At 37.7% G+C, this 23,803-nt stretch overlaps 1 protein-coding gene across 17 annotated transcripts in view; it reads right to left on the reverse strand.

Moving 5' to 3' along the window:
- The window catches only part of adgrb2 (adhesion G protein-coupled receptor B2), a 295,083-nt gene extending 271,860 nt beyond the window's left edge, over positions 1-23,223 (reverse strand). For 8 of the 17 annotated variants that reach the window (XM_051872963.1, XM_051872966.1, XM_051872962.1 and 5 more), the window contains exon 1: positions 22,610-23,221. The gene's annotated coding sequence lies outside the window, so the exon portion shown is untranslated. Of the gene's footprint in view, positions 1-22,609 lie in introns of all 17 variants that reach the window. The other 9 variants (XM_051872975.1, XM_051872977.1, XM_051872974.1 and 6 more) reach the window with 3 other exon arrangements.
- Positions 23,224-23,803: the final 580 nt, after the last annotated feature.

A 23,803-nucleotide genomic window follows, 5' to 3' on the forward strand; every position in this document is an offset into this window, starting at 1 on the left:
TTTCCTGTTTCGTGTGATTCCAATTCCCGGCTTTAAATAGCATTTTTCTGCATGACTGAGCGAGACAGATATCCTTCTTGACATATGACAAAGATGTCATCCAGAACTAATTTCTACAGCAGAATGTATAATGTTTAAATGAGATTTTGTTGGATATTGACTGAAAATTGATGTTTTGGGTGGAGGTCTCATGAATAACACACACACACGGCATTTATTTCTCTTGTGAGAAAGGGAGGCTAATCCTGTCTCACCTTAGACTGCCATTCATACAGTTAAATTGGTGCGTAGCCAGGGCAGAAAGTTTGTTTGAATGGTAACAGAATAACTGCAAGTGATTGGCCTTCAACCACTACTGTAAGTGAGAGCCATTAGATCGATTAATTCTTGTTCGATATGGTATTACATCTGACACTTTACATTATGGCCCATAAAATAAAATTCACTGAATGACTATCATTCTGAATGTCATTCAATGTGCTAATTTTTGCACTTAGCAATTTTGATCCTTAACAGACATTTGGAAAGGATTGAGAGATTTTTATTTTGCAGTTTGAATAAATTATTTCATAGGGTCAACCGTTAACTTCTGGTGCAATACACTTCAACAATCAGAAATTGAAACAACTGCCAATATGTTCTTCACTATAATATCCAGTATTTAAAGCTGGACCATTTACTATACTCTAAAAATCATTTTAGAGTGTTCCTCAAGAGATTTCCAGATATCAATGGCTGTATTTGAGGCACAGAAAGGTCAAAACCTCATACCAAGTTCTGTCATGAAACTCTAGATGGTATAGGCTGATAGGTCCTTAACTCAATTTGGTAGCTATCACATCGTTATCAACAAAGCGCAGCTGATTGGTTGCTCTCGCATCAGCGGCCAATAAGCTGCGACTCAACATTCAAATACTGGTAGTGTTTGCTGTTAGCAGTCTGCAGAACGCTTTCAGAAACCCTCCACCTTCCCCAGCTTCACCTGTATAGATCTGCTACGGGGGTTGTTTCATGTATGTTTTATGTGCAGCAGCAGCAGCAGCAGCATGTCTTACATGCTCACAGCAATGTCTGTGAATGTATTGGCAGAAGAATGTCTCTGTACTTGCTCTGCAGCAGCAACAGCATAGCAGATCTATTCCGCCAAGACCAAATACATCAACAATGCCATATCCATTACCATTATTTTCATGTTATGGACGATAACCAGATATTAAAATTCTATAGGGTACAACGGGGCTAAAGGCACACCTTAAGAAGAAATGTGCTTTTCACTACTCTCAAAGTGTATGATTGCAGTAAAAATATATATGTTTGCATTGAACATTGATGTAGCAACAGATTTTGTGTGAAAATAAATCATAAAAGTGGTTAATTTTGTTTAAAAATCTTATAAATGTATGAGGTGGTGAGGGGAGCCTTTTACCCCACACAAGGGGTAAAAGTCTCCCCAGCATGGGGTAAAAGGCACACAGTATTCATACAAATACTTTAGTTAAAATAATATGTTTTTAATAATGTCTAGGTTAATACTTGTTGAACAGAATCACTTTAGCAAAGTTTGTACTATTTTCTGTTTATTATGATAAATAAAAGAATTCATTTTTGTTCAATAAATATACAGTCATTAAAATAGGCCTATGTTAATATAAAAATATATTTTAAAAATACAGAAACAAAATCACTTTAAAAAGTAAAGATTCTGAAAGCATTGAAAGATCCCATAATATTTAATATAGATTTACAGTAGTAACAATAAATATTTTATTATGATATGATAAATATAATATTTTTAAATATGATTGTTTCATTAAATATGGGTTATTTATGGGTTTATTATCTCTAAGATGGATACCCAATTTGATATATGATATTTGCCATCTGAATCTAACCATGTCATGTCAACAAATGGAAAAGTCAGTCAGCTATTTATTATCATGTTAATTATTGTGCCTTTTGCCCCAACAGCAGGGGCGCTTTTTACCCCAAATATACTTTATATACTTTTATATACCTTACATATTCTTCCGTTATTGAAAAACTGTTGCTTGAATTACCTTGAACAAAACTTGAAATCATTAAGAAGACCTTTGTCTGAAAATACAAACATTAGTTTAATCGATTCTCATTTGGTACTTTAATCAACAACATTTTAAAAAACATCAAATATTAGATCAAAATATCTCAGAATCAACTTTGCAGTGCTGCCCATGATCGCGTCAAAGATCAGACAAATTTGCACGTGCATTTTGAAAAGCGGATGTTTTGAAAAGTGCTGCGGCAAGTTTTTGTGCCATCTAGTGGTTTAGAGGAAAATAAAATCAAAGGCACCTTTTGCCCCGCGGCGCCTTTAGCTCCGTTGTACCCGACTATTGTTCAGTTATCATAATTAAATTTATACAGTTAAAAATAAAACACTAACAACCCAAAATCAATCATTTTAAATGCCGATATTTCCAATATCAAAATCTCTAATATCGGCTGATAACCGATATGGTACCGATATATTGTAAATCCCAAGAAGTCATGCCATCCATGTTGCATTAAAGAACTTCACAAGGGTTTAGAGAGCTTAAAAAAAGAGAAAACAATCAACCAGCTTTTGCTTCATCCACACAAACTCGAATCCAGCTGCGCAGAAATCATAATAGACAAGATAACACACTTTACCTGAGGGGTTGTGGCCAAACATGCCCCTGGTTGTTCATGTAATGGGCTCCAAAGTGGTTAACATCCACTTTGTGCACTTCTGGTGCCATTAAGAGGTAATCTAGGTCACAGCCCCAAAGCCTGAGCCAAAACTCTAAAGCAAAAGACTATGTCTATGGTTTACTGAGTCCATCCACAGAGGCAGTACAACATGGGATACTCCCTCATAACTAGCTACAGCACAAAGACTTCTTTTAATGGCATGTTACAATTGTTGCATGTCAGAATGCAATATGACCCCAGTGAGATCTTGGGTAACAGCCCAGGGACTGCAACATCAACTTATGTCACACTGTGCGATACACATCTGTGTACATCACATCACAGAAGTCTGTGGTCACAACTGACAGTGTTGACTGGGCAGTCTAAGGTTGTTCTGACATCCTCATTGACACGTGAAATTGAAATGGTACTACAGAAATCCCAGCAAGCACTTGTGGTAATGCCTGCAAAGTTTTGCCTGGAAAACAGTGAAAAATTAGTCTATAAGGAGTTGTGACTGACTGAATGGAAGATGGAAATTCTGAACTGCTTGTTCTTCAGGGTAAACATGAGGAAGTTGATATGATTATAACGCAAAGGGAAAGCTAACAGAGGCTACATTTTACAGAGTAAAAGCAAATAATCAGTAACTTTTGAGCATATCATACCAAACAAGACTGCTGAAGTTACTCTACAACCAAACAAATCTTGACCACTTAAATTAGACAGTGAAATACAGGCAAAAGTCTAACGCCATGCACCCAACTGAGGAAAAGTGCTGCAGTATTTAAAGAACAAAATTTGTGCAAAAGATGCAGAAAACTAGAAGAGAACTGCATAGCTGATGTTTTCTCTGCTCATAATAGCATTATCATAGCAATGACTGGAGGTGGGGAAGGTGTACTCTTTAATTTCCTCTCAAGTCTAGACATAAATCCATATGTAAAATAAGTCATCTGCAAATCCTGTTAAATCAAACCAAATGTAATAAAAGCAGACAGCAAGGCCAGCCTGACAAGCGTGAGTGCAGTTGCATAGACTCAAACTGACTCAAACTCAACTCAGAGAGCTTTTTTTGTACCACAAAGAGCTAATCATTGAGACGACTGCCACAGGCAAGCACTTCCAGCAAAGTGGATTTCTCTGAGCATCATCAAAAACAGCATTAAAGTCAAGACTCGAATAACATGCACAACCCTCAGTTAAGAGCCCGATTTAATTCAGCACAGGTCCAGAAGTCATTCTGCTCATGAATGTGGTGGCTCATTCAACATCTGCCTTTCTGCCGCCTAAGGGTGGATACTGAACTGCAGGTTAGACAACAAAACACATCCTCTCATTTTAAGTACACGTGGTTGGGAGTTTAGAAATATTAAGGATGACATCTATTAAGAAACAGCAGTGGCAACGCAAAGAGATGTGAATCCCAGCATTGGTTCAACACACTTGAACCAATGCTGAGATGAAGAACAGACCTTACCCTTACAGTCAATGCTGATCAATTAGGTTAAATGCTGGTATTGTTTAGCTGACTGCATGTTACAGTTGGTGATGGGACACAAAATGCATATAATGGAATCAATGTAATGAGCGATGTTGGCTGCCATTTTTTTTTTCCTAATCATACAAATTTTCTAGTTAATGCATCCAATTGGTAGAATACAAGAGGTGAGTCAGAACTGATGCATCTAACAGCTCATTGGCTGTTCTGTACTGTTTCATACATTCTGTTATGGATTCCATTTCAGAATATGGTTTTTATCATACAGCAAATGTACAAATTATAAGGAGATATTTTAAAACGTAAACTATCCTAAAAAAAGAAGCAACACTTAGACAGGAAATGTCAAATCTTACAGAACGCCAGACTGACATATAGGAACGGATAAAATAATAATAAAGGTACAGAAACTAATAATAATTAGTGATACAATCTTTTTTTGTTAGACCAAAAGGTGCAAATACCAATAATATAACACCTTTGTCCCACATAAAAGTATTTGAGAATCAAGCATTGATTGAGTTTGGGGATGCAAATGTTTACAAATATCGACAAGAATAACATCTGTAAAAATAAATGAATGAAAATATAATTTATGTAAGGCCAAACTACAACAATTAGACAGTGGGACTAAGCTGACGAAGCTGAAAGCCCATATCAATTTTCTAGTTGCACCAGCATGACCTCTAACAAAACTTAGTCGCACCAGCAGAACAAATGTTGCATTTTATGACCATTTAGTTGCTGTATAGAGTCCTGTCTTACCTAAATCTAATCTCATTAATTAACTTCAGTTAATTGATCACAAAGAGATGTGAATTTACATGCTCCTTTGACTGTGAATGACGATAGAGCACATTCCAAAAGCATGATTTCACCAAGTAGAACATGTTCATGGATCAACATCCTTGTCGATCCAGGAACATGGATCCGGGTCACGTCACCACTGTAGCCCCTCCAGCTCGAACCTCCCATTCTAAGTGGGACTCGAACCCGGGTCCATTTGCACGGAGTCGGGCATGCTAACATGGAGGCAAAAGAACTCAGTTTCTAGCGTCAGTCATTAGAGCGCCTCTTGAGATCAGGGGAGTGAAGTTTTTATATTTTAAACCCATTTTTATATTTCGTTTGATCTGCATGACATGACAGAATGCATTGTTCTTTACAAAAGATCAAAGGGTCAAGTTCTCGACTGAATACCATTCTCTACTACAATTTCATCATAAAAGTTCCTTATTTACTGTATTTCTACTCATAAAAATGCTTTGAGAAATTTTGCTGCCCTGAAGCAGAGAGAGATATGTCTAATCATGCTCTCTGATATTACTCTGCCTTCAAGCTACCTGGACTACAGCCAGTCAATGATCACATCAAGTAGCACATTAAAAATGGCTGTCCTTATTTTAAAGAGGAGTGACTGGTCCCAGCCACCAGATATTATTAAACCAATTTGTCTTGTCCAGATCCTTATTCTTATTGCCAAAGATCTATTGCATTACATAAACTGTTGCTTGATCACAGGGGAGCCAGTCTGGGAAGAGGAATACGCATTAGAGCGACTCTGGCATAATGCAGCTCAACCAACTTCCACAGAGGACTTTTCCCTGGAAGCAGTAGCTGTGCTCTTTACTTACACAATTTTAAAATTCTACCCATGTGAATTTGCCAAGCAATCCATCGATCAGCGACAGAAGACGGGGCAGGACAATGCTTGTCTGCGAGATGCCATTCTTAACAGCTTTGCAAAAATTCTTTGTTCTCCGGCCTAATGCTGGAGGCCATAATTAGTCAAACCGCAGATGAGCCGAAGAACAGGCAGCGGGGCTGGTGAGACGGTCCTTGACGCCTGTATCGAGCCATTTCAATCCTTCAAGGGAAGTACGCCACACGGGAAAATGAAAGTCAGCATCTAAAAATATAACTCAAGCTGATGCCTTTGCATTTCTCCCCATAAGCTGCTTCTCAAATAAAGATGTTTCCTTTTTGTTTGAATCATCAATATGTTGTAATATTCAAATGCTCCTGCAAATCCTGTAGAAAGTCAGTAGGTGTTGAAGGTCAACGGTCACAACACCTTTAATGTACAGACTGCTATAGAGCTACAAAACAGAGCTGACTTGCTATTCATCATCTCATCTATTAATCTAGAAAAAAATTATGGCAGAGGTAGAGAAGGAGAGAGGGAGAGTAAAGGAGAATATTGAAAAAGACAAAACCTACAGAAGCTTATAAATCAAATGTTTCCTTTGGGATCACAGCATATGGACGGCCGTCGTACGAATACACAGTGATTTAATCCGCAGACGTAGCACTTTGGAACGGAATAGAAAGAAAAACACATATCCTTATCTGACTCGTCGTTCATTGAACATCTACCTCCCCTGAGAAGCCTTTGAGTCAGGAGCGACCAAAAGCCATTACGCAGTCACACTATAGCTAGATGAAAACAAGGCTTACCGCGGCAGGCTTTTGACGACAACACAAAGCCTGAAAATGTTTATATTCTAGTTTTTAGTAGACCTGTGTAGGAAGGAGCTGCGTTTGACTGCGTCTCACATGCGGAAGTTGAAAGTGCCAACAATGCCCACGCAAATTGATATCTGGATTTATTTTTCTCTTGCTTTATATATAAACACACTAGCTCTCGTTTATCAGATCATGTTCAAAATGAAATACTAGCTTACTTGGTTGATACTACATAGTATACATTGACTGAGAAGTGAAATAGTAGGCATTATAGCTATTATACCATGATAAACATTAAAGGGGACCTATTATGCCCCTTTCAGTTTCAGTTTCAGCTCAAAATACCCCACAGATCATTTATTATAGTTTGTCAAATTTGCCCATATTTGGATGTGAGTAAAATCATGCCATTTTTGTGTGTGTCCCTTTAAATGCAAATGAGCTGCTGCTCCCGGCCCGCTTTCCAAAAGAGGGTGGAGCTTTAACAGCTCGTGCTTCGGTTGCTCAACAACAACAAAGCTGGAGAATCTCACGCAGCCAAAATGATGACCATCAGTAACGGTGTTCAGCCTTACATTGTTCAAACCAGAGTCGGACACTGATGGAGAGACTCAGGAAGAAGTTACAACTTTTAGAATTCAAATGGACATTTTTGAATGGTTAGTGGATAAATTTATGAAGTTGCTGTGGGGTTGATTCAACTCATTAAATTGACCCTCGTTTGTGAAGCAGTCTGGCATAAAATGACGGCATGGCAACAGCACTCTACTAAACAGCATGCTTGTTGTCGCATGGCCTCATAATTCGTAGGAATTTGTAGAGTATTTTTTAGAAAAAAAAAAATAAATAAAAACATAGGCATAAAGGTCCACCCCTAATCTTAATCGTCAGTGGGGCATAATCAGATCGTACAAAAACGTACAAATGAGTTTGTACGAATTGATGCCAATTAGCCACCAATTTGCTAAATCATAAAATAGTTACAAATTGCCATGAGAGTGTGTTGGATATTTGCATTAGGCCTTGCAGTGTAAAAGCAGCATAAAAGACTTGCTTATCATCACCATTGCAGGACTATTTTGCTTGTGTTCACCATGTGACCTTGTTCCATGCTGCACAATCCCCACATGGACACGTTTCTCCCTTTCACCTTCCTACGCTTTGTTTGTTATGCATTTTCCATAAAAGCCTAACCATGGCACTGCTAACCCCACTATTTTTCACTGTAATTTCTAGTCACCAACTTGTGCTGAACTGGTTGGCAGCAGGCAGTAACAGGATGACGTGGCCGCCCTTGGGCGTCGAGTTACAGAAATTAATTGCATATGGATAAAAGTGTGCGTTACATAAATCCTTTATCAGCTAGGCGTAATAATGGCAAAAAGGAGAGGTCTGACAGATGCCATCGCCACTGAGCTTCAAGCACTGCTTTTCAAGCGTGCATGTGCTGGTAGATTATTAACAACCATTTTCAAATCCTAATTAGGAAGCAAATGTGTCACAATAAGGCAACACAAGAAAACCCCTTGGGAAAAGCACGGCCAGTTCAGAGGTCATAACTGATTTAATGAAGCCAAAGAGCATTTAAGAGGTCAATGTTAAATTAAACTTATGTTTCAAACACATTTTTTTTTTCTTAATAAATAAATTGACAGTTCCACAAATAAAAAGACCTGACCCCATCAAAACTAGCCCTACTTTTAAATTAACTTAACTCATATGTCCTATAAAAAACACACCATGCGTTAATTATGCACATATTGCCTATTTTCTGAACATGATTTTAAAAAGACAGAGATATATTTTCATTCCCAGGACCTCAATATGACATGCGGTATGAGTCTCCAAGGCATTTCAGGCTGCAAAGTTTCTGTGGCAGTGACTCATTAATAAACAGACAGATTAATAAACTATTTTGGACGTGCAATTAATATGCGCGCCACAGGGGAGGTAGATGAGACTGAGTTTGTTCATTACATCACATACATATATTAACATAAAGCTTCCTGGGAGCCTGCCATCTACTACTCTCTGGTGAGCTGTTACCAGTGATGTTGCAAACTAAAAATCTGTCACTACAATAACTCTGTGCACAACTTTTGCTGAATTAGTATTTCATAATCTCCAAGAATGTTGACCTATGCATAGTACAGACCTAAAATGTCCTTTTCAGTAATGCGAAGTACACACTGCAAGACTGAAGATCACCATCCAGCCCAAATTTGTACTTTGTTACTTTCTGTAGTTACTGTAGTTACTTTCCAGAAAGTCATTCTTCTCATTCCAGCTCATACACGCATATAATAGTTTATTTTATGTAGACAGACACTAATGAGCAAGTTTGCCATCTTGCACTGATTTTCAGAGACTGGGACCAAAGAGAAAAAAATACAACAAAAAGTGTATGAGGATTGATTTCCAGTTTGAAATTTGAAAACAGTTTGAAACTGGTTTGAAATCTGATTTGGTCTGAATGCAGTTTTTGAAATCTGGTTATTATATGTTAGGGCTGGGCGATAAAACGATAACGATATGTATCGCGATAGACACGTGATCGATATCAATAAAAAATGTGTTCGATAAAACCTTCGATATTTTTTATTCTTCGTCGGAAGAAAACAGAGGTTGCGAAGCAAGTTTGGTTGCATTAACAAAGGCACTCGCTCTCTGGTAACCTAGCAACAGCCAATCATGTAACAGTATCATATTTGGTTGCGCCATATCGTTGTCTCGTGCTGGTCTGCTGGATTCCTCTTCAGTAACCGGCGACTGATAAGCAGAAAATGAGTGCCACAGCGAGCGAGGTAATTGTAAATAAAAGAGGAAAAGTCAGCTCGTTAGTATAGCAGTTTTTTTGGATATTATAAGTCTGACCATAGTCAGACCAATGTCGTCTGCAAATTATGCAAGACCGTCGTCCCTGCCAAGACTGGTAATACCACGAACTTGATGTACCACCTTAGCCGCGCTCACCCTTTGGAGCACAGCCGTATTCAACCAACAACATCTGTAGCTGCAACATTTTAATTATTTGAGTTTTCCATGTTTGTTGACATTTCTGTCTTAATAACTGAGGGGATTATGATCAGAGGAAGGATAAGTTTAAAATAAAAATGTTTAAATGTAATATATTTTTCTCCTGGTCCTTATTTTAAAATGGGTCATAAAAAATATAAATAATTATCGATATCGACCGATATGAAACACTGATATCGTGATACAGTTTTCAGCCATATCGCCCAGCCCTATTATATGTCTATAGCAAAGTCCCGTTAAGACAAGTCATTTCACTCGGCGGCCATCTTTGAAAAGCCTCTCAGGCAAGCTGTTTCAGTCATGCAAGTACAGCTTCAATCTCTTTGAATGAGGAAACATCAAATTCTCTAAAGTTGTTCACCAAGCTTGCTTACAATTAAATTTCATATTTGAAATCAATGAAATCTGACAACAACTGTCTCATAGATTTTGTTTCTAAATGCTCAAATCATGACAAAAATTGGCAGTTTTCAGGCTGGACCAGCCAATACGCACCTGCAGTCATAATCATGCGTCTCAGAACACCGACTGTTTCTATAGCAAACAGAGCTTCTAAAGGCAGCTGCAGTGACACAATGACTTTTCCAATTGGCTCTTTCATTAGAAGGCGGGACTTATTCCACCATATTGTGCATAGCACTTTCTCCCATTCGTAGTAATATGAGTGCACTTTGTATATCTAAAGTCTTTGACATTGGTCAGGGTAGCGCCATATTTAATTTTTGACAGGAATGAAAACGAGGCTCTGAGGGATAGAATTACAGTGTGTTTAATATATTGTACTGTTATTTAACAACATACCAATTTTAAAGCTGACGAAACATATTTCTGGGGCAAAAAAAACACTTTCAGTAGACAAAAAAAAATTCCATAAAATAGTTTTGAAAGTTGTGACTTGTGAGTTGTGGAAATTACGTGATCTAGGACCTTAACACAGTGTGTGCCATTGTAAAGACTGTACATTTACATCTGCATTAAATTCAATATGACAACTAACTTGACTAAGGTCTATAGTGTCATGACTGGCATGTGTTGGGCTCTGTCTACAATTAGTTCAGTTGCCACCTAGCTGGGGACAATAAAATGAAAAGACATTCAAATAAACAGAGGTCATTTTTAGAACAGTAGAACAGTGGGCTTAGATTTAAGACTCCATTCTCTGGATCTAGTCAGTCTAGTACATTTGGATAGCTTTGAGATCTATGCAGTCAAACCCACATCTGGCCACAGCACCAGTGAGCACTAAGTGACCGTGCCACAGGGATAGATTTGCTGATTGCACCTCTTCAATGCTAAAGCACTTCTTCTCACCCTGATGTATCGGTCTCATATTGCCAGCTTGATGATCTGATCATCATTACAGCCGCAGTGGAGGAAATCAAGGGAGGCAGGAACAAAAAGGGACATTGATTTGGTTGAGAATGAAGCAGAGAATGACTGACTAACAGCATACCCGAGTGGTGACATCATACTGAGATGGTGGATATGAAGCTTTGAGCAGAAGCCAGAAGTGTGGGAGATGATAACACTGTGCCTGCTGGGAGACGATGAAGTTCACTTGTTGGCAATGTTTACTTATTAAACTATATAAACAAAAGACAAAAAAAAAAAAAAAAAAACTTTAGAATGTCATAGGGAAAAATTAAAGATCAACCATTAAAGAACCTTCAAAGAACTTCCGATGTTGGAAAATCAAGACCAATGCTCAATGTTCATCTCGACTGACTCATGCAATGAAATCAGCCAATAATTAGCCATTTTTAGATAACTACATCAGCCATGTCTGCTTAACACAATTTTCACCAAGGTTTCCCTCAAGGAATTTCCCATTTTAAAATATCAGTTTTCAATTTGAGTAAAAGGTTTGTGGATTTAATGCGGCAGAGAAATTTGCACGCAGCCATCTTGGGAATTTTATCTTTGAACTTCCGTTTTTGCGGTAGCCCTTTATATTTCTATGGCATCGCTGTCAAAGAATAGTTAGAAGTGGATTTACTTATTGTAGAGTTAACAAACGTTATCATGAGCATTGTAATGTTTAAAGCAGATGTCTTAACAAATGTCAGTAGACCGGGAAGATTTTAAAACAAGCATTTAATTCATAAATGCGTAAGATTGCTGTGGAAATGCAACCAGAAGTCAAAAGACAATAAGCGCAGTGCTGAAAAGGGGCGGGGCTACATAAGGTCTATAGAGTTTAACTACAAGTTGTAAAGTAGTTTATTCAATCTCACCTCAAATGTGAACTTTTTTTTTTTTTAAATAAGGACTACAACCACCAGAAAAATGTGAATTTACATGCTTGACAAATCAGACAACTATTGTAGTCCTTACACAGCAAACTGTTAGCAACCCCAATGTTTGAATATGGTATAGTAAAATAAAATATGGAAGACACTTCAAGTCATTTTGACCTTACAATATTGAAAAGTGAATGACTTTATAAATGCTTAAAACAGCTTAAATCTAATATGAATTCCTTTCGGAATCCATGGTGAATAATTAGCCTTCAGGTTGGCCAACAAACTGACATCACAACTAAACCGCTCTACAGCAGGAGTCTTGTAATAATCAAGTTTTAACGCAGTACTCTTCCTAATGACATTTTTTTTCCGTAATCCTGTTCATATGAGCTCAATACATTATGAGTCGCTACAGTGAGCATAACTATCTGTGCAAAAAGCAGTTTAGCTCATTAGCATTGTGGTCTTCCCACGCACAATAATTGATCTCTGTGACAGAGGTTTCAAAGAAGGCTACAGCGCCGAATATACATAAAAGACTCTTGGTTACAGCAGAAAGGAAGTTGAGACCTGTGCAATGTTGTTGAAGTTACTCTAGCCCATGTTGCTAGTCTGCAAACACATTAGCATAATTGTCACAGGGCAAGATTATTGCAAGCTAAATGCTAATCACTTAGCACGAGACCTTTGAAACTTAACAGCATGTTGATGATGATATTGCCTCAATAGTGCATATGAACTTTTTACACAGACCACATCAAACTTCTGCTGGGAACTCAGTGTACAAACACATACAGTGTGTCTGCTGCCAGTAGCCTAAGCTACACCGCATTCTGTGTACATTTAATTACTGAGAGTGGTTGCTGTGAAAATGCTTTACAGGACAGACAGTTTATCAAAGCATCATTTACTGAATTGGGTTGGCTCCAGGGGCATGTTCATGCGTGTACACAGGATTCACTCCTGCTTGATCTTAATAAACCGCCACTAATCTGTACATGCCAATGCTGGAGCTAAATAAGCGTTTGGGGAACTGCTGACACTAACCAAAATATTATAGCAGGAAGATGCTAGTCAAAGCCACTCAGAGAAGATAAAGTGGCCAGACGTGCAGAGTAGAATCAGGAGAACAATTAATTTAGGAAAAAAATAATCATGTTAATTATAGGTCATCCCTTTTTGCAATCCACTGTGTGTGTCTATAGCAAAAGGGGCCTGTGAACCCCTGGAGACAGGCAGGTAATAACTGTGAAGCAAAAGAGTATGATTTAATGGTGTTCTGTCCCCTTGCTAACTGGGAACTATGAAGCTAAATAAACAGCTCAATACAAACACTGAATAGTCTTGAGCAAGGGTCAACAAGTGTGAGCAAATCAGATAAATCCAAATATAACATCCTGACACTAGAGGAATCAATGAAAGCCTGTTTCTACCTCAGAGTCAAAATAATAGTAAAAAAAAAAAAAAGAATATGAATAAATAAAAGGTCATTTTATTTAGGCAACTTTATAGCTCCTATTTTTGACATCTCACAATGCAACTTTAAATGTCTTTAAAAATGTGACTAATTTTAAGTATGAACAATTATCATATTATACTGATATCAGAGGTTTAAAGGGGTCATGAATTCAGAAATCAACTTTTCCTTGAGCTTTTGATATTTAAGAGGTCATCATACTATAAAAATATCCTGTAAGTTTAAGAACTGAAAACTTCCTTGTTAGTCCAACAAAAGCTTTTATTGACCCCAGGCCCAGCGAACGACTCATCCCGAAATGTGCCTATCTATAGATAGGTGAAACGCTGCCTCTGCAGAAGAAATCAATGCCTACTTCCTCATTGCAATGTTAGCCCCGCCCACTGATGTGTTAGGAGAGAAGAACGATACACGACTAAAAATAACACTACCTTTTAAAGGACCCTAATGCTAGGAATAAGGTTATTTATTTTCAACAATGTGAATGTCTCAATTGAGCATTATTTATTTGTATTCGGTACATTTCACTGTGGTATATCAATTGCATTTTGGCGCAGGCTTGGCAAACAGACTTTTACGATATGGACTCGACAGTAATGCAACAACATGTAAGTAACTGTGTTAATTCTAATGCCTGATCTGATATGTAATGATTCATGTACAGTCAGATGTTCTTTGTCTTTGTGTCAATAAATCAAACCAGTGACTAAACGGTCAACTTCACATTGTTTCTCTTGGTAGGATGAAAATAATCTGTTATTTAAATTATGATTAAATTATATATAGAAAGAGATCAAAGAACGCTCCCTTTATAATCGCTGGAGCTGTCAATCAAACAGTGCGAGTTTATCAGTGACTGATGTCTGGACTTGCACCAAAACTCCTGTTTTATTCAACAAATCTCTTAGTTACATCTTGTTTGTACTGTTAGTTATGATGAAATCACTTGTTAGTGTGCAGAAATTGAGTTGCAATGAAGAGATCACAGCTTTTGTGCGGTCAACAACATGTCTGTGATCGGCTACAATGTTCATCACTGCAACCTTTCTTGCCACAATCTAAATATAATGCCATAGATCTAAATGTAATTAACACTTTTCACGATTAGATAACCTTGAGAGCTATGATAGTAAAAATGTGCTAAAAGTTTTTGAGAGAGTAATAATCAGGTATTTCACATGCAAAGATGTAAGCCAATCACAGCAGTGGGCGTTTACACTTAAGTCTCACAGCAGACACGCCCCTTAAAACAGAGCGTTCAATTAAGAGGGCTAAATTCAGGGTAGGAAAAATGCCTTTTATTTCTAAATTATGACAATTTTGATGTAAAAAGCACTAACATTATAAGTGCACCCCAGGAAACATTATAAAACAATAAAACAACGCAGTTCATGACCTCTTTAAGTTTGGATGATTAGTATGTAACCCATGCTATTGTTACACCATGGTGACAGGCGTTGCCTGAAGAATTACTGTCATTTCTGTCACAAGTTTTCACTGACGTTATTTTATAGGCATCCCCCAAGCAAACTGTGCATCTTTATGAGATAAATGCCTTTAGCGCTCATATTACAAATCAAAATGTTTGTTTCCTACTGTATCTCCTCTAGCCATTCATTTCCTGCATCAGTTGTAGCAAGTTAAACAAATATAACTTGAGCAAATAATGTATAACAAAATACAATTAGATATAGAAAAAACTACTAATCCAGTTTGTCAAATCGTCCATTGATCTGAAAAGAAAACTATTTAAACAGCTTGCTTTTTAACGGCAAGTGATTTTCTGTCTGTCTTAATTAAAGATTTGTTCATTCTTAAATATGATTACCGCTGATTTGTTTTGAACAGCAGCTGTCTTGTTCAAAAATATATTGGTCTACAATTGAACCAGTTATTTATTTATTTATTTATTTTGCCTGTTCATACTTTTCTTTTATTGCACTTTTAGTACAGTCAGCTGCTCAACTGCTGAGGAGACATTATATTTGTTCTCTTTGCTCTGCACTCATTGCCAGTCAAGTGCTTGAGAAATACAGACAAAATCATTAATAAAAAAAAAAAAAAAAAAAAAATAGCAATGAATCACAGTGCATGGTGAACGACAAATACCAATGACAGAGCGGCCCTCTATGATGCCCGGCTATAGAACTGTCAGGAAGTGAAATTCAGAGCTCGGAGTCAAACACGAAATGAGAGATTGAGTTTGACCGTAAAAATACAGCGAGGGGAAAAAGCCATCAAGACCTTGTGTCGCTTCAACGTCTCAGGGGTTCTCCCGTACAACGGCACAGAGGCTTAGAGACAAAGAATCAATACAATCTGTGAGGTTTTAACTTTCTCTCTTGGCTGGACATAATGGAAAAAAACATTACATAAAAGCAAATATTGCTGCTGGGCAGCGTGCTGAAACCGCAGAGTGCACCGCTACAAGTCCTGGAGTCACTGGAGGACTGAGAAAGATGATGACAGCTCCAAATGATTGACCAGAAGACAACAACGACAGGTACTTGCATCAAAAAGCCCGTCATATCAGTCCATGACTGTTTTCTGACTTATTTACAAATGGCTTATCAAAAGGTCACTGCACTCATAGCTTGGTTATATCTTAAAGGGATAGTTCATCCAAAAATTATAATTCTGTCATCATTTCAAACCTTTTTTTCTTCTTTGGAACTCAAAAGAAGTTATTTATGAAAAATGTTTGTGTATTTTTTTGTCAATGGGGTCCCACCGACTTTCACTGTATGTACACAACCAGTTGAAAAAGATTTGTAATGACATTAGGGTTAGTAAATGATGACCATTTTCATTTTTGGATTACATATCCCCTTAAATAATTATTTTGTCTGATAAGTGTCTGATATTTCTATTCTAAACAGCAATTAATTTGGTAACAGTGATGCAATTTCAGAGTCATTTTCAACAAATCCATTCAGCTTTAGAGGGCCCTGCACACAAAATTGCCCACTACAAATATTGACACATGAAGATGGGTAGAAGCCAGAGGCACCCTGTTGATCGCAGCATCTGTGCCTCGAAATGCAGACCTCCAGCTTTACACGACAACATGAACAATAGAAGCTGAGCTAGATTTGGCTTTCCTGAATGATCACGTTTCTGGGGCCGAGAGCTGATAACAGATAAGGCAGCTGTGCTGGAGGACGACAGACAGGAAAGCCTGCTGAAGCACAGACAAGAGGCTAAAGCGCATTTGTCAGGCAGTATTGCTCACCAGGGCTTTCCCAGGCAGTGAATGCGAGCTGACAGTTTTTGCAAGAATTAAAACATCACGCTTTATCTCACTGCCTAAACCTGATATATCATATTTTCAGTGAGGCGCCTCACGAACAAGCGGGCTGTTGTATGGTCCAAAGCGGAAGTGGGAGGGGTATTTTTCTGAAACAATGCAGCAGCCAGGGACCACTCAACCAGGCAAGACCAAGCTGTTGCCTGGCTCATGATCCATATGCAGTTCTCTACGTCCCATAACATGCAGGAGATGGTGAGGGATATCACTCTCTCTTACAGGATCATGCACAGCCAGCAATATCCATTCTGATTTCAGAGGCAACAGATACATTAGAGCAATGGTTCTCAAGGCCTTCCAATGTCCAAGACAACATTCAAAGTCCCCTCTTTGATGACATATTTAATGACTTTTGGCATTTAATTTGAACATGAAATGCAGCCTCACATTTTTTAATTAAAGAAAAATAATAATGGCTCTTAAAGGGTCTTTATGTAAGAATGTTCATGTATTAGTCGCGAACAGCTTGTAACATAACAAAAAACAAGCCCTTCAAAGACTTCTAGGTTGTCTATGAAAGCCTAGACTGATTTTTATGTGAATGACTCGGGCCGGTTTTGCCGGGAAAATTCAAAGGATGCAACGGTTATGCGCGCGCCCGAGAACCTCTCTTCCGTTCAATGACACATGAATTGAATGTTCACAATATTCAGGATAATGCCGAAAGAGCTATTCTGTATTCTAATGCTAATGTGTCATGCAAAGAAAAGATATTAATCCAAACTATTGTCTCACAGCAAGATCTATAGGCTAGTCTATAGTCTCGAATATACTTAATCAAACTATCATAACAGTGTAATTTTAATTACCTCCTCTGTCGACATGATGCTGGTGAATCGCAGAGCTGGTGCAAACATATCCACATCGCTATGATCAGATTCGTTTTCAACCGCCGCTTTCTCCATGCTGTCATTTTTGTTGTGTCTTTATTTTGTTATTGAGGAAAGCGCGCAGCACATTTACCTAGACGTCACGTCGGGATGTTTGCTGCAAAGGTATTTCACACTACTTTTTACGTCTAAGCAAAGAATAAAAAAGAACTTCGCATAAGTATATCGGTATAATAAGTAATAAGTATAATACTATATGCAGCTGATCTTTCTGATATTGAATATACTGAAAAGAGTAAACAGCTTTATGTATATTTAACAAATGAATTTGGTTATGCTAAATGGCAAATGAATAAATAAATAAATTAAATGCAGGATTTCAGTAATGGGACCTAAAGTAAGCAGAAATAAATTCATTGTAAGGAACAGTGTGTATACTCTGCAGAAGTAGGCAGCTGTGGAATTAAACCAGCGATTTGCAAAACTAAAAAATTTCATAATTGATTAGTCAGCCATCTGAACGAGCACTGTGTCTGTGTTCACGAAACCCTATATAATAAGCCTACATCATGTCGACCAGCCCCCTATCAGACACGTTTTAGACACTAATGTAAGTGTGGTCCTTCAAAAAGGTGATTCAACAAATAACTATAACCTTGTATTGATCAAAACCATTGAAGTCCTCATGAGAAAGGTCCAATGCACAGCGGCACAAAACCACCTAAGCGCATCCCGGATGCAGAATGATATGCTTCAATGTAATCTCAGCACATGGACTCATAGGATTTCCCTTGCTCAGCATAAAAAAGTTAATAACTGTTACACTGTAAACCCTAATAAGTTGAGACTACTTAAATGATTTGAGGAAAGTGATTCTCTCAGTTCAATTGGGTAATGGGGAAATTTGCCAACTCAACCTCTGGCCTGCTGCGTCAGCAAATTTACGACCACAAAAAAAAATTAAATTACCACCTTGAGTTATATAGACCAATCAGCATGGTTGTCAAGGCAGAAGTTCAAGGATGACCAATCATATTAAACAGAGACATAGCAAATCATTTAAATAAATTTAAATTTTGAGTACATAATACTTAAAATCTTAATTCGAAAGATTTTTGCTGCCAAATGAGTACATTAAACACCTATTTAAGTTTTGATGCCAAAACTTGGTATTTTAAGTAATGTTAAGTTATGATAACTTGATTTCTTTATTAATCACAACATTTGGGGTTTACAGATATTGTTGTTTTTTTTTCTACTGCATTCATTTGCAATATTCTGACAGAAACTGGGAGTATCACCAAAGTCCCTTTCAAGGAAAGTCTGTTCACTTGGCGGCCATATTTGCAACACCTCCGGGCAGCTATTTCGGGCATCCAAGACCAAGTCCTATCTATTTGAATGGGGGAATCCTGAAATCTCAAAAACTGCTTGGCGAGCTCACAAATAAATAACATATTTCAAATCAGCAACAAAACCTTACATGAACTGTCACATAAATTTGGTTTCTTACACTTAAATAGTGTTAAAAAAAAAGCTTATTTTTCAGCCTAGACGAGCCAATGCGCATGCGCGAGTCTCAGAATTCTACAGGAACCGGAGCTTCTAACAGCAGCTGCAGTGACGCAATGACTTTACCGATCAGAAATTGGTTCTTTTACTTAGAAGGCGGGGCGTATTCCGCCATATTGCGCGTTGCAGTTTTTCTTATTCATAAGTAATAGGAGTGAACCGTCCTTTCTATATCAAATACAAACCTATGGACTTTTCATAACATTTTTTTTTCAGAGAGGGTTTTAACATGCTAAATGTTAGCATGCTACAGCACATCACACTATAAGCATGCTAAAACACTCGCTGAGAAGTTACGTCAATGAGTTACGATTTGACATTTGCAATTTCCTTTAAAATGCACCACTGCTAAAATGATTAAAAAGTGAAAAAATGATTAATCGGCTAGCCAGTTGTTTGGTGACTTGTTGATGATCCTAGCCCATTCCTAAATAAAACTTGCAGGAGTGAGAAAATCTGTACGTGCAGATCTCTACATTTACAGTCTTAGTAAGAGCTTAGCTGTGCATTTTCACCAAAGTAATAATATGATGTCAATTTACATATAGGCCTATTAGATCTTATTTTTTAGCTTTTTAATAAAGCTGGATCATTCTGATATAACTTATTTTAAAAACTTTTAAGTCATCTTGCAACTTGGAAGTTTGCAGATTTCCCTGGTTGGGAACCACTTCATTAGAGGAAACATTACCGCACATGTTCATTTTCATCTAGCAGTATATGAGAGACCAAATTCAATCCCTGTTATCACACAGCTACAGGTTTAGTACAGGTTGAATCCAACTGGATTGCATGCCAGGCATAAATACACATAAACTGATCAACTTAGCATAAATGCCTCTCTCACACATCACGCTAAAGGTATTATCCCCAGCAGCCTGTAGACCGGTTTTATTTCTCATTAATTAGCCACGCTTAACCCTTAAATGGTGTCTGCATCCTGAGAGGATGGAGTGGGTACAGTGAGAGAGTGAGTGGGCCTATTTTCTGAGTAAGAATTTAAAAAAGAAAAGTAGTTCCTGCAAATGTTCAGGTCAAGCAACTTATAAAAACTACTGTATAGTGTCAACTCACCACTTTTATCTGAAAGTAAAATGGCAACATGCCGTGAGAAGGCCACTGACCTTGAGGTAAATGTTCCCATCTTTTACCACAGGCCTACAGGACACCCCCACAGCGCGGAGGGGCCCCTCATGGCGTTACGAGCCAATTATAGTTAAACTTCCCTATCTAGAACGATTTTTCTCTGCATAGGAGCTGCATCAAACTGTGTGAATACATGTGCTTATACTGATTTATAATGCGGCATAGAGTTAGCAGTAATGTACTCACACACAACCACAATTGATGCAATGTATCACACGCTCAAATGTTGGTTATTGAGATATCAAGATATGGCATAAATAGTAAGCATATGGTATATTAGTATGCTAATCTGAATTCAGACTTGCTGCAGTGTACCAAAATTACACATTTTAAATGACAGAAAATTAAAGAACATTCAATATTTCAGCACAGAAAATGAAAGATATTACCCAAAGTAACATCACTGTATGCCATACTATTTCACTATCCACGTTATTTTAAAATATATATATATATGTTTATTATTTTTTCAAATTTGTCAATTTTTAAGTTTGCCATTTTTAACTTGATTGTGCAAGGCTTCCGGTGTCAGCTGCTTTCAGATATTTTAGCTGAACAAAAACCGTTTGACATTGCAAAGTGGTATTTGATATCATATTTTAATTTCTTATAATCATAAACACACTTGTTTGCCACGCAGCAGCGTTTACTGCATTTTGTTATTGTTATCATTATTTACAAAGAGCAGTTAATGAATTGAAAGTCTAGCACATTCACAGTAAATAGCTTAGGCTACTTCTGATATTAAAAATAAGGTGGATAAATAAAAATGCTCATACTCGAGGTCACCACCTGTAGGTGGGGCCTCATGCACTCTAAAAAATAACCCAAATTGGGTTAAAATTGGACTAACTCAGCGATTGGGTAGTTTTGACACAGCGGTTGGGTTAAATAATACAAATAATAATAATAATAATAATAATAATCAACATTTTTTAAATTGCTTATTAATAAATGTTCACCTTTTGATTATTATTGTTGCCTCTAATTGTGTCTGATTTTTTTTTTTTTTTTTCTCCAACCTATTTTGGGTTAAATTTAAGCCAGCCATATAGTAATTTTTAAACAATAGTTGGGTTAAATAAAACTGCCCAGCACGTTGGGCAAATATTTAACCCAACCGCTGGGTTTGTCTACATTTAACCCAACCTGGGTTGTTTTTAACCCAGCATTTTGGCATGTTTTTTTTATTTTTTTGGTCTTTGATATATTTGAAATAACTATAAATCGATCTATCTATCTATCTGTATGTATGTATGCATGTATGTATAAATATATATAAAAGTACAAAGAAATTACTAGCAAGGTAGTTTCATGTTCCTGTCTAGTAAAGGGTTAATGCACGTGCCATCCGTGTGCGCTTCATTCCATGACACTCAAAGAATAATGGACGTTGATTCCATCTACTCTAGTAAAATCTACTTAAAGTGGCGGTCTCTTGAAGAAAAATGCAAATTTAGATCACCATCTTAGAGTATTAGCGCAGAATATATTATCGTAGTGGCTGCAGAAGAAACGGCACTGAAAGAGCAGTTGTGAAGACGCGTTCAACAGATGGGCGACTGCTCTTCCTCACGGCCGCAGACCTGTACGGATATATCTAGCTTTGATTAATTAGCATAAAGCCTGGCCGGGATTGTTAATTGAAAGACAGCTGCATTGGCTTATTGACTAAACGATTATTAGTTCGTCGGTTACTGATAGAAACGGAATTCTATTTTAAGTTGCGGCGTTAAAGGCAACTACAGCGGGCGCCAAATCACAGTTGTATCACCTTCAAATAACATTACAGTCGCGCGGTGACAGTAGAGACTGTCTTAAGACGTCGATATGGACACAATATGACGAAATATCCACCGGATAATCATTTGTAGGGGAAAACGTACAGACGCAACCCTCAAATTTATGTTTTTTTCTTATAGTTTTTCCAGTGAGACTTGCTGATTGATCAGTGTCAGTCAAGGCAAGAATGGTCTGACTTAAAGGCTATATAAAAATAGGTAGCCTATATTCTCTCTTATATTAAGTTAATGGTCGAGACATGAATGGGAAAGGCAATAGTGACATTGATTCTGAATGTATTTCTGTTCTAACTGATGCTGATGATAATAATTCACAGTGCACATGATTCTGAAGAGAAAATATGAGACTTCAAATTCACAGACGACACTTTCACATAGGCTATTTCAACTTAAAGGATCATGAAGTAGGGTAAATGGATTCATAAAGTGGTCGGTTTATGACAATACGCTGGTCTTTTAAACCATTCAAATGCACAGAATGTGAAACAACGCATTTTTTGAAGACATTAAAAGAAATAAAAGCACTAACATAGCCTACCTTGTCTCTGTCAGCAGTAGTTATTCTATATTTCCCGATTTGTTCCGTAGATGCAAATGCAATTTGCCATCCATGACACGACTCAGTTTGAGATTGAGTATCTTTCACCACAATCTACCCTCGCGAAAACGAACCCAAGCTATTTTAAGAGGATGAGAGAATAAAAAAACTGAAAGGGCAGATACTAAATAACATTAGAATAAAAGGGGGACTAACAAACCTAACCAAACATAACAGCAAACAAAGAAGAGAAAAGAAAGAAGGGAAATAAGAAAAATGGGCTAAAAAATAAAATGCGGTAAAAAACGAATTGACTTTAGTTCACAAACTGAGGGCTCCAGTAATTCCACGCTGCGTCTCTGTATTCCAAACGAACTGAGTGCGCTCTGCAACGGAAAACGCAGATCTATCCGTTTATTCCCAATCTGCTGCGGTTTTACTTCCAGGACTTCAACTTGCAGTAGCATCACTTACACCTGAGCGTCCGTGTGAATATACATTTGCCTTCTCCCTTTCGGCTTCGGCAGAACGCTCTCTATGCACTGGCATCCGAGCTATCGGAAAAGAACCGCCGCACTCAGTCAGGCGTCTGGATGCCCGCATTCACTGTAGCAGCGAGGAGGATAGAGGCGCGTTCACGCTCTTCTTTCTCAAGGGAGTAGGACGCGCGCGCTGGATACCTACGTCAGCCGGCGCGTTCTCCAAATAGAACGCTGTGGAAGTTCACTCCGAATTCTGATTTGGCGATTCGATTTCGCAGTTTGGAATATGATTTCGTGTTTTTAAGCATTGGGGTTTGGCTTCCTCTCTGCCTGCTGTTGCGACTGTTGTCTTCAAAAGAAGGCTGAAGTGAGTAGAAACCTTGACACGTTTATTACATATGTTGTGGCAAATTTCAGGCCCCCTCAGTTTCTTCATACTCTAAATATTTCAGGGGCTCAATAGTTTCTGAAGATATGCATGGAATATTTGACAAACTGTGCTAGGCTATCGAAGAGACACCAACCATATGATTAAATGTGTTGAAGCATTAAAAATATTGAAGCAGCACTTTGCAAGTTACAAAACTCAGCACTCTGGCATGGAATGATACAGCCTTTTATGTCTGTGAAATAAGTTAAGTCTGTGCATCCGTCAGCATAAATTGGTCTGTAATACCAGTATTTCTTAAGCAAAATCGCACTCTTTCATTTT

This window comes from Ctenopharyngodon idella, chromosome 19, assembly GCF_019924925.1.
Source record: "Ctenopharyngodon idella isolate HZGC_01 chromosome 19, HZGC01, whole genome shotgun sequence".
Taxonomy (NCBI): domain Eukaryota; kingdom Metazoa; phylum Chordata; class Actinopteri; order Cypriniformes; family Xenocyprididae; genus Ctenopharyngodon; species Ctenopharyngodon idella.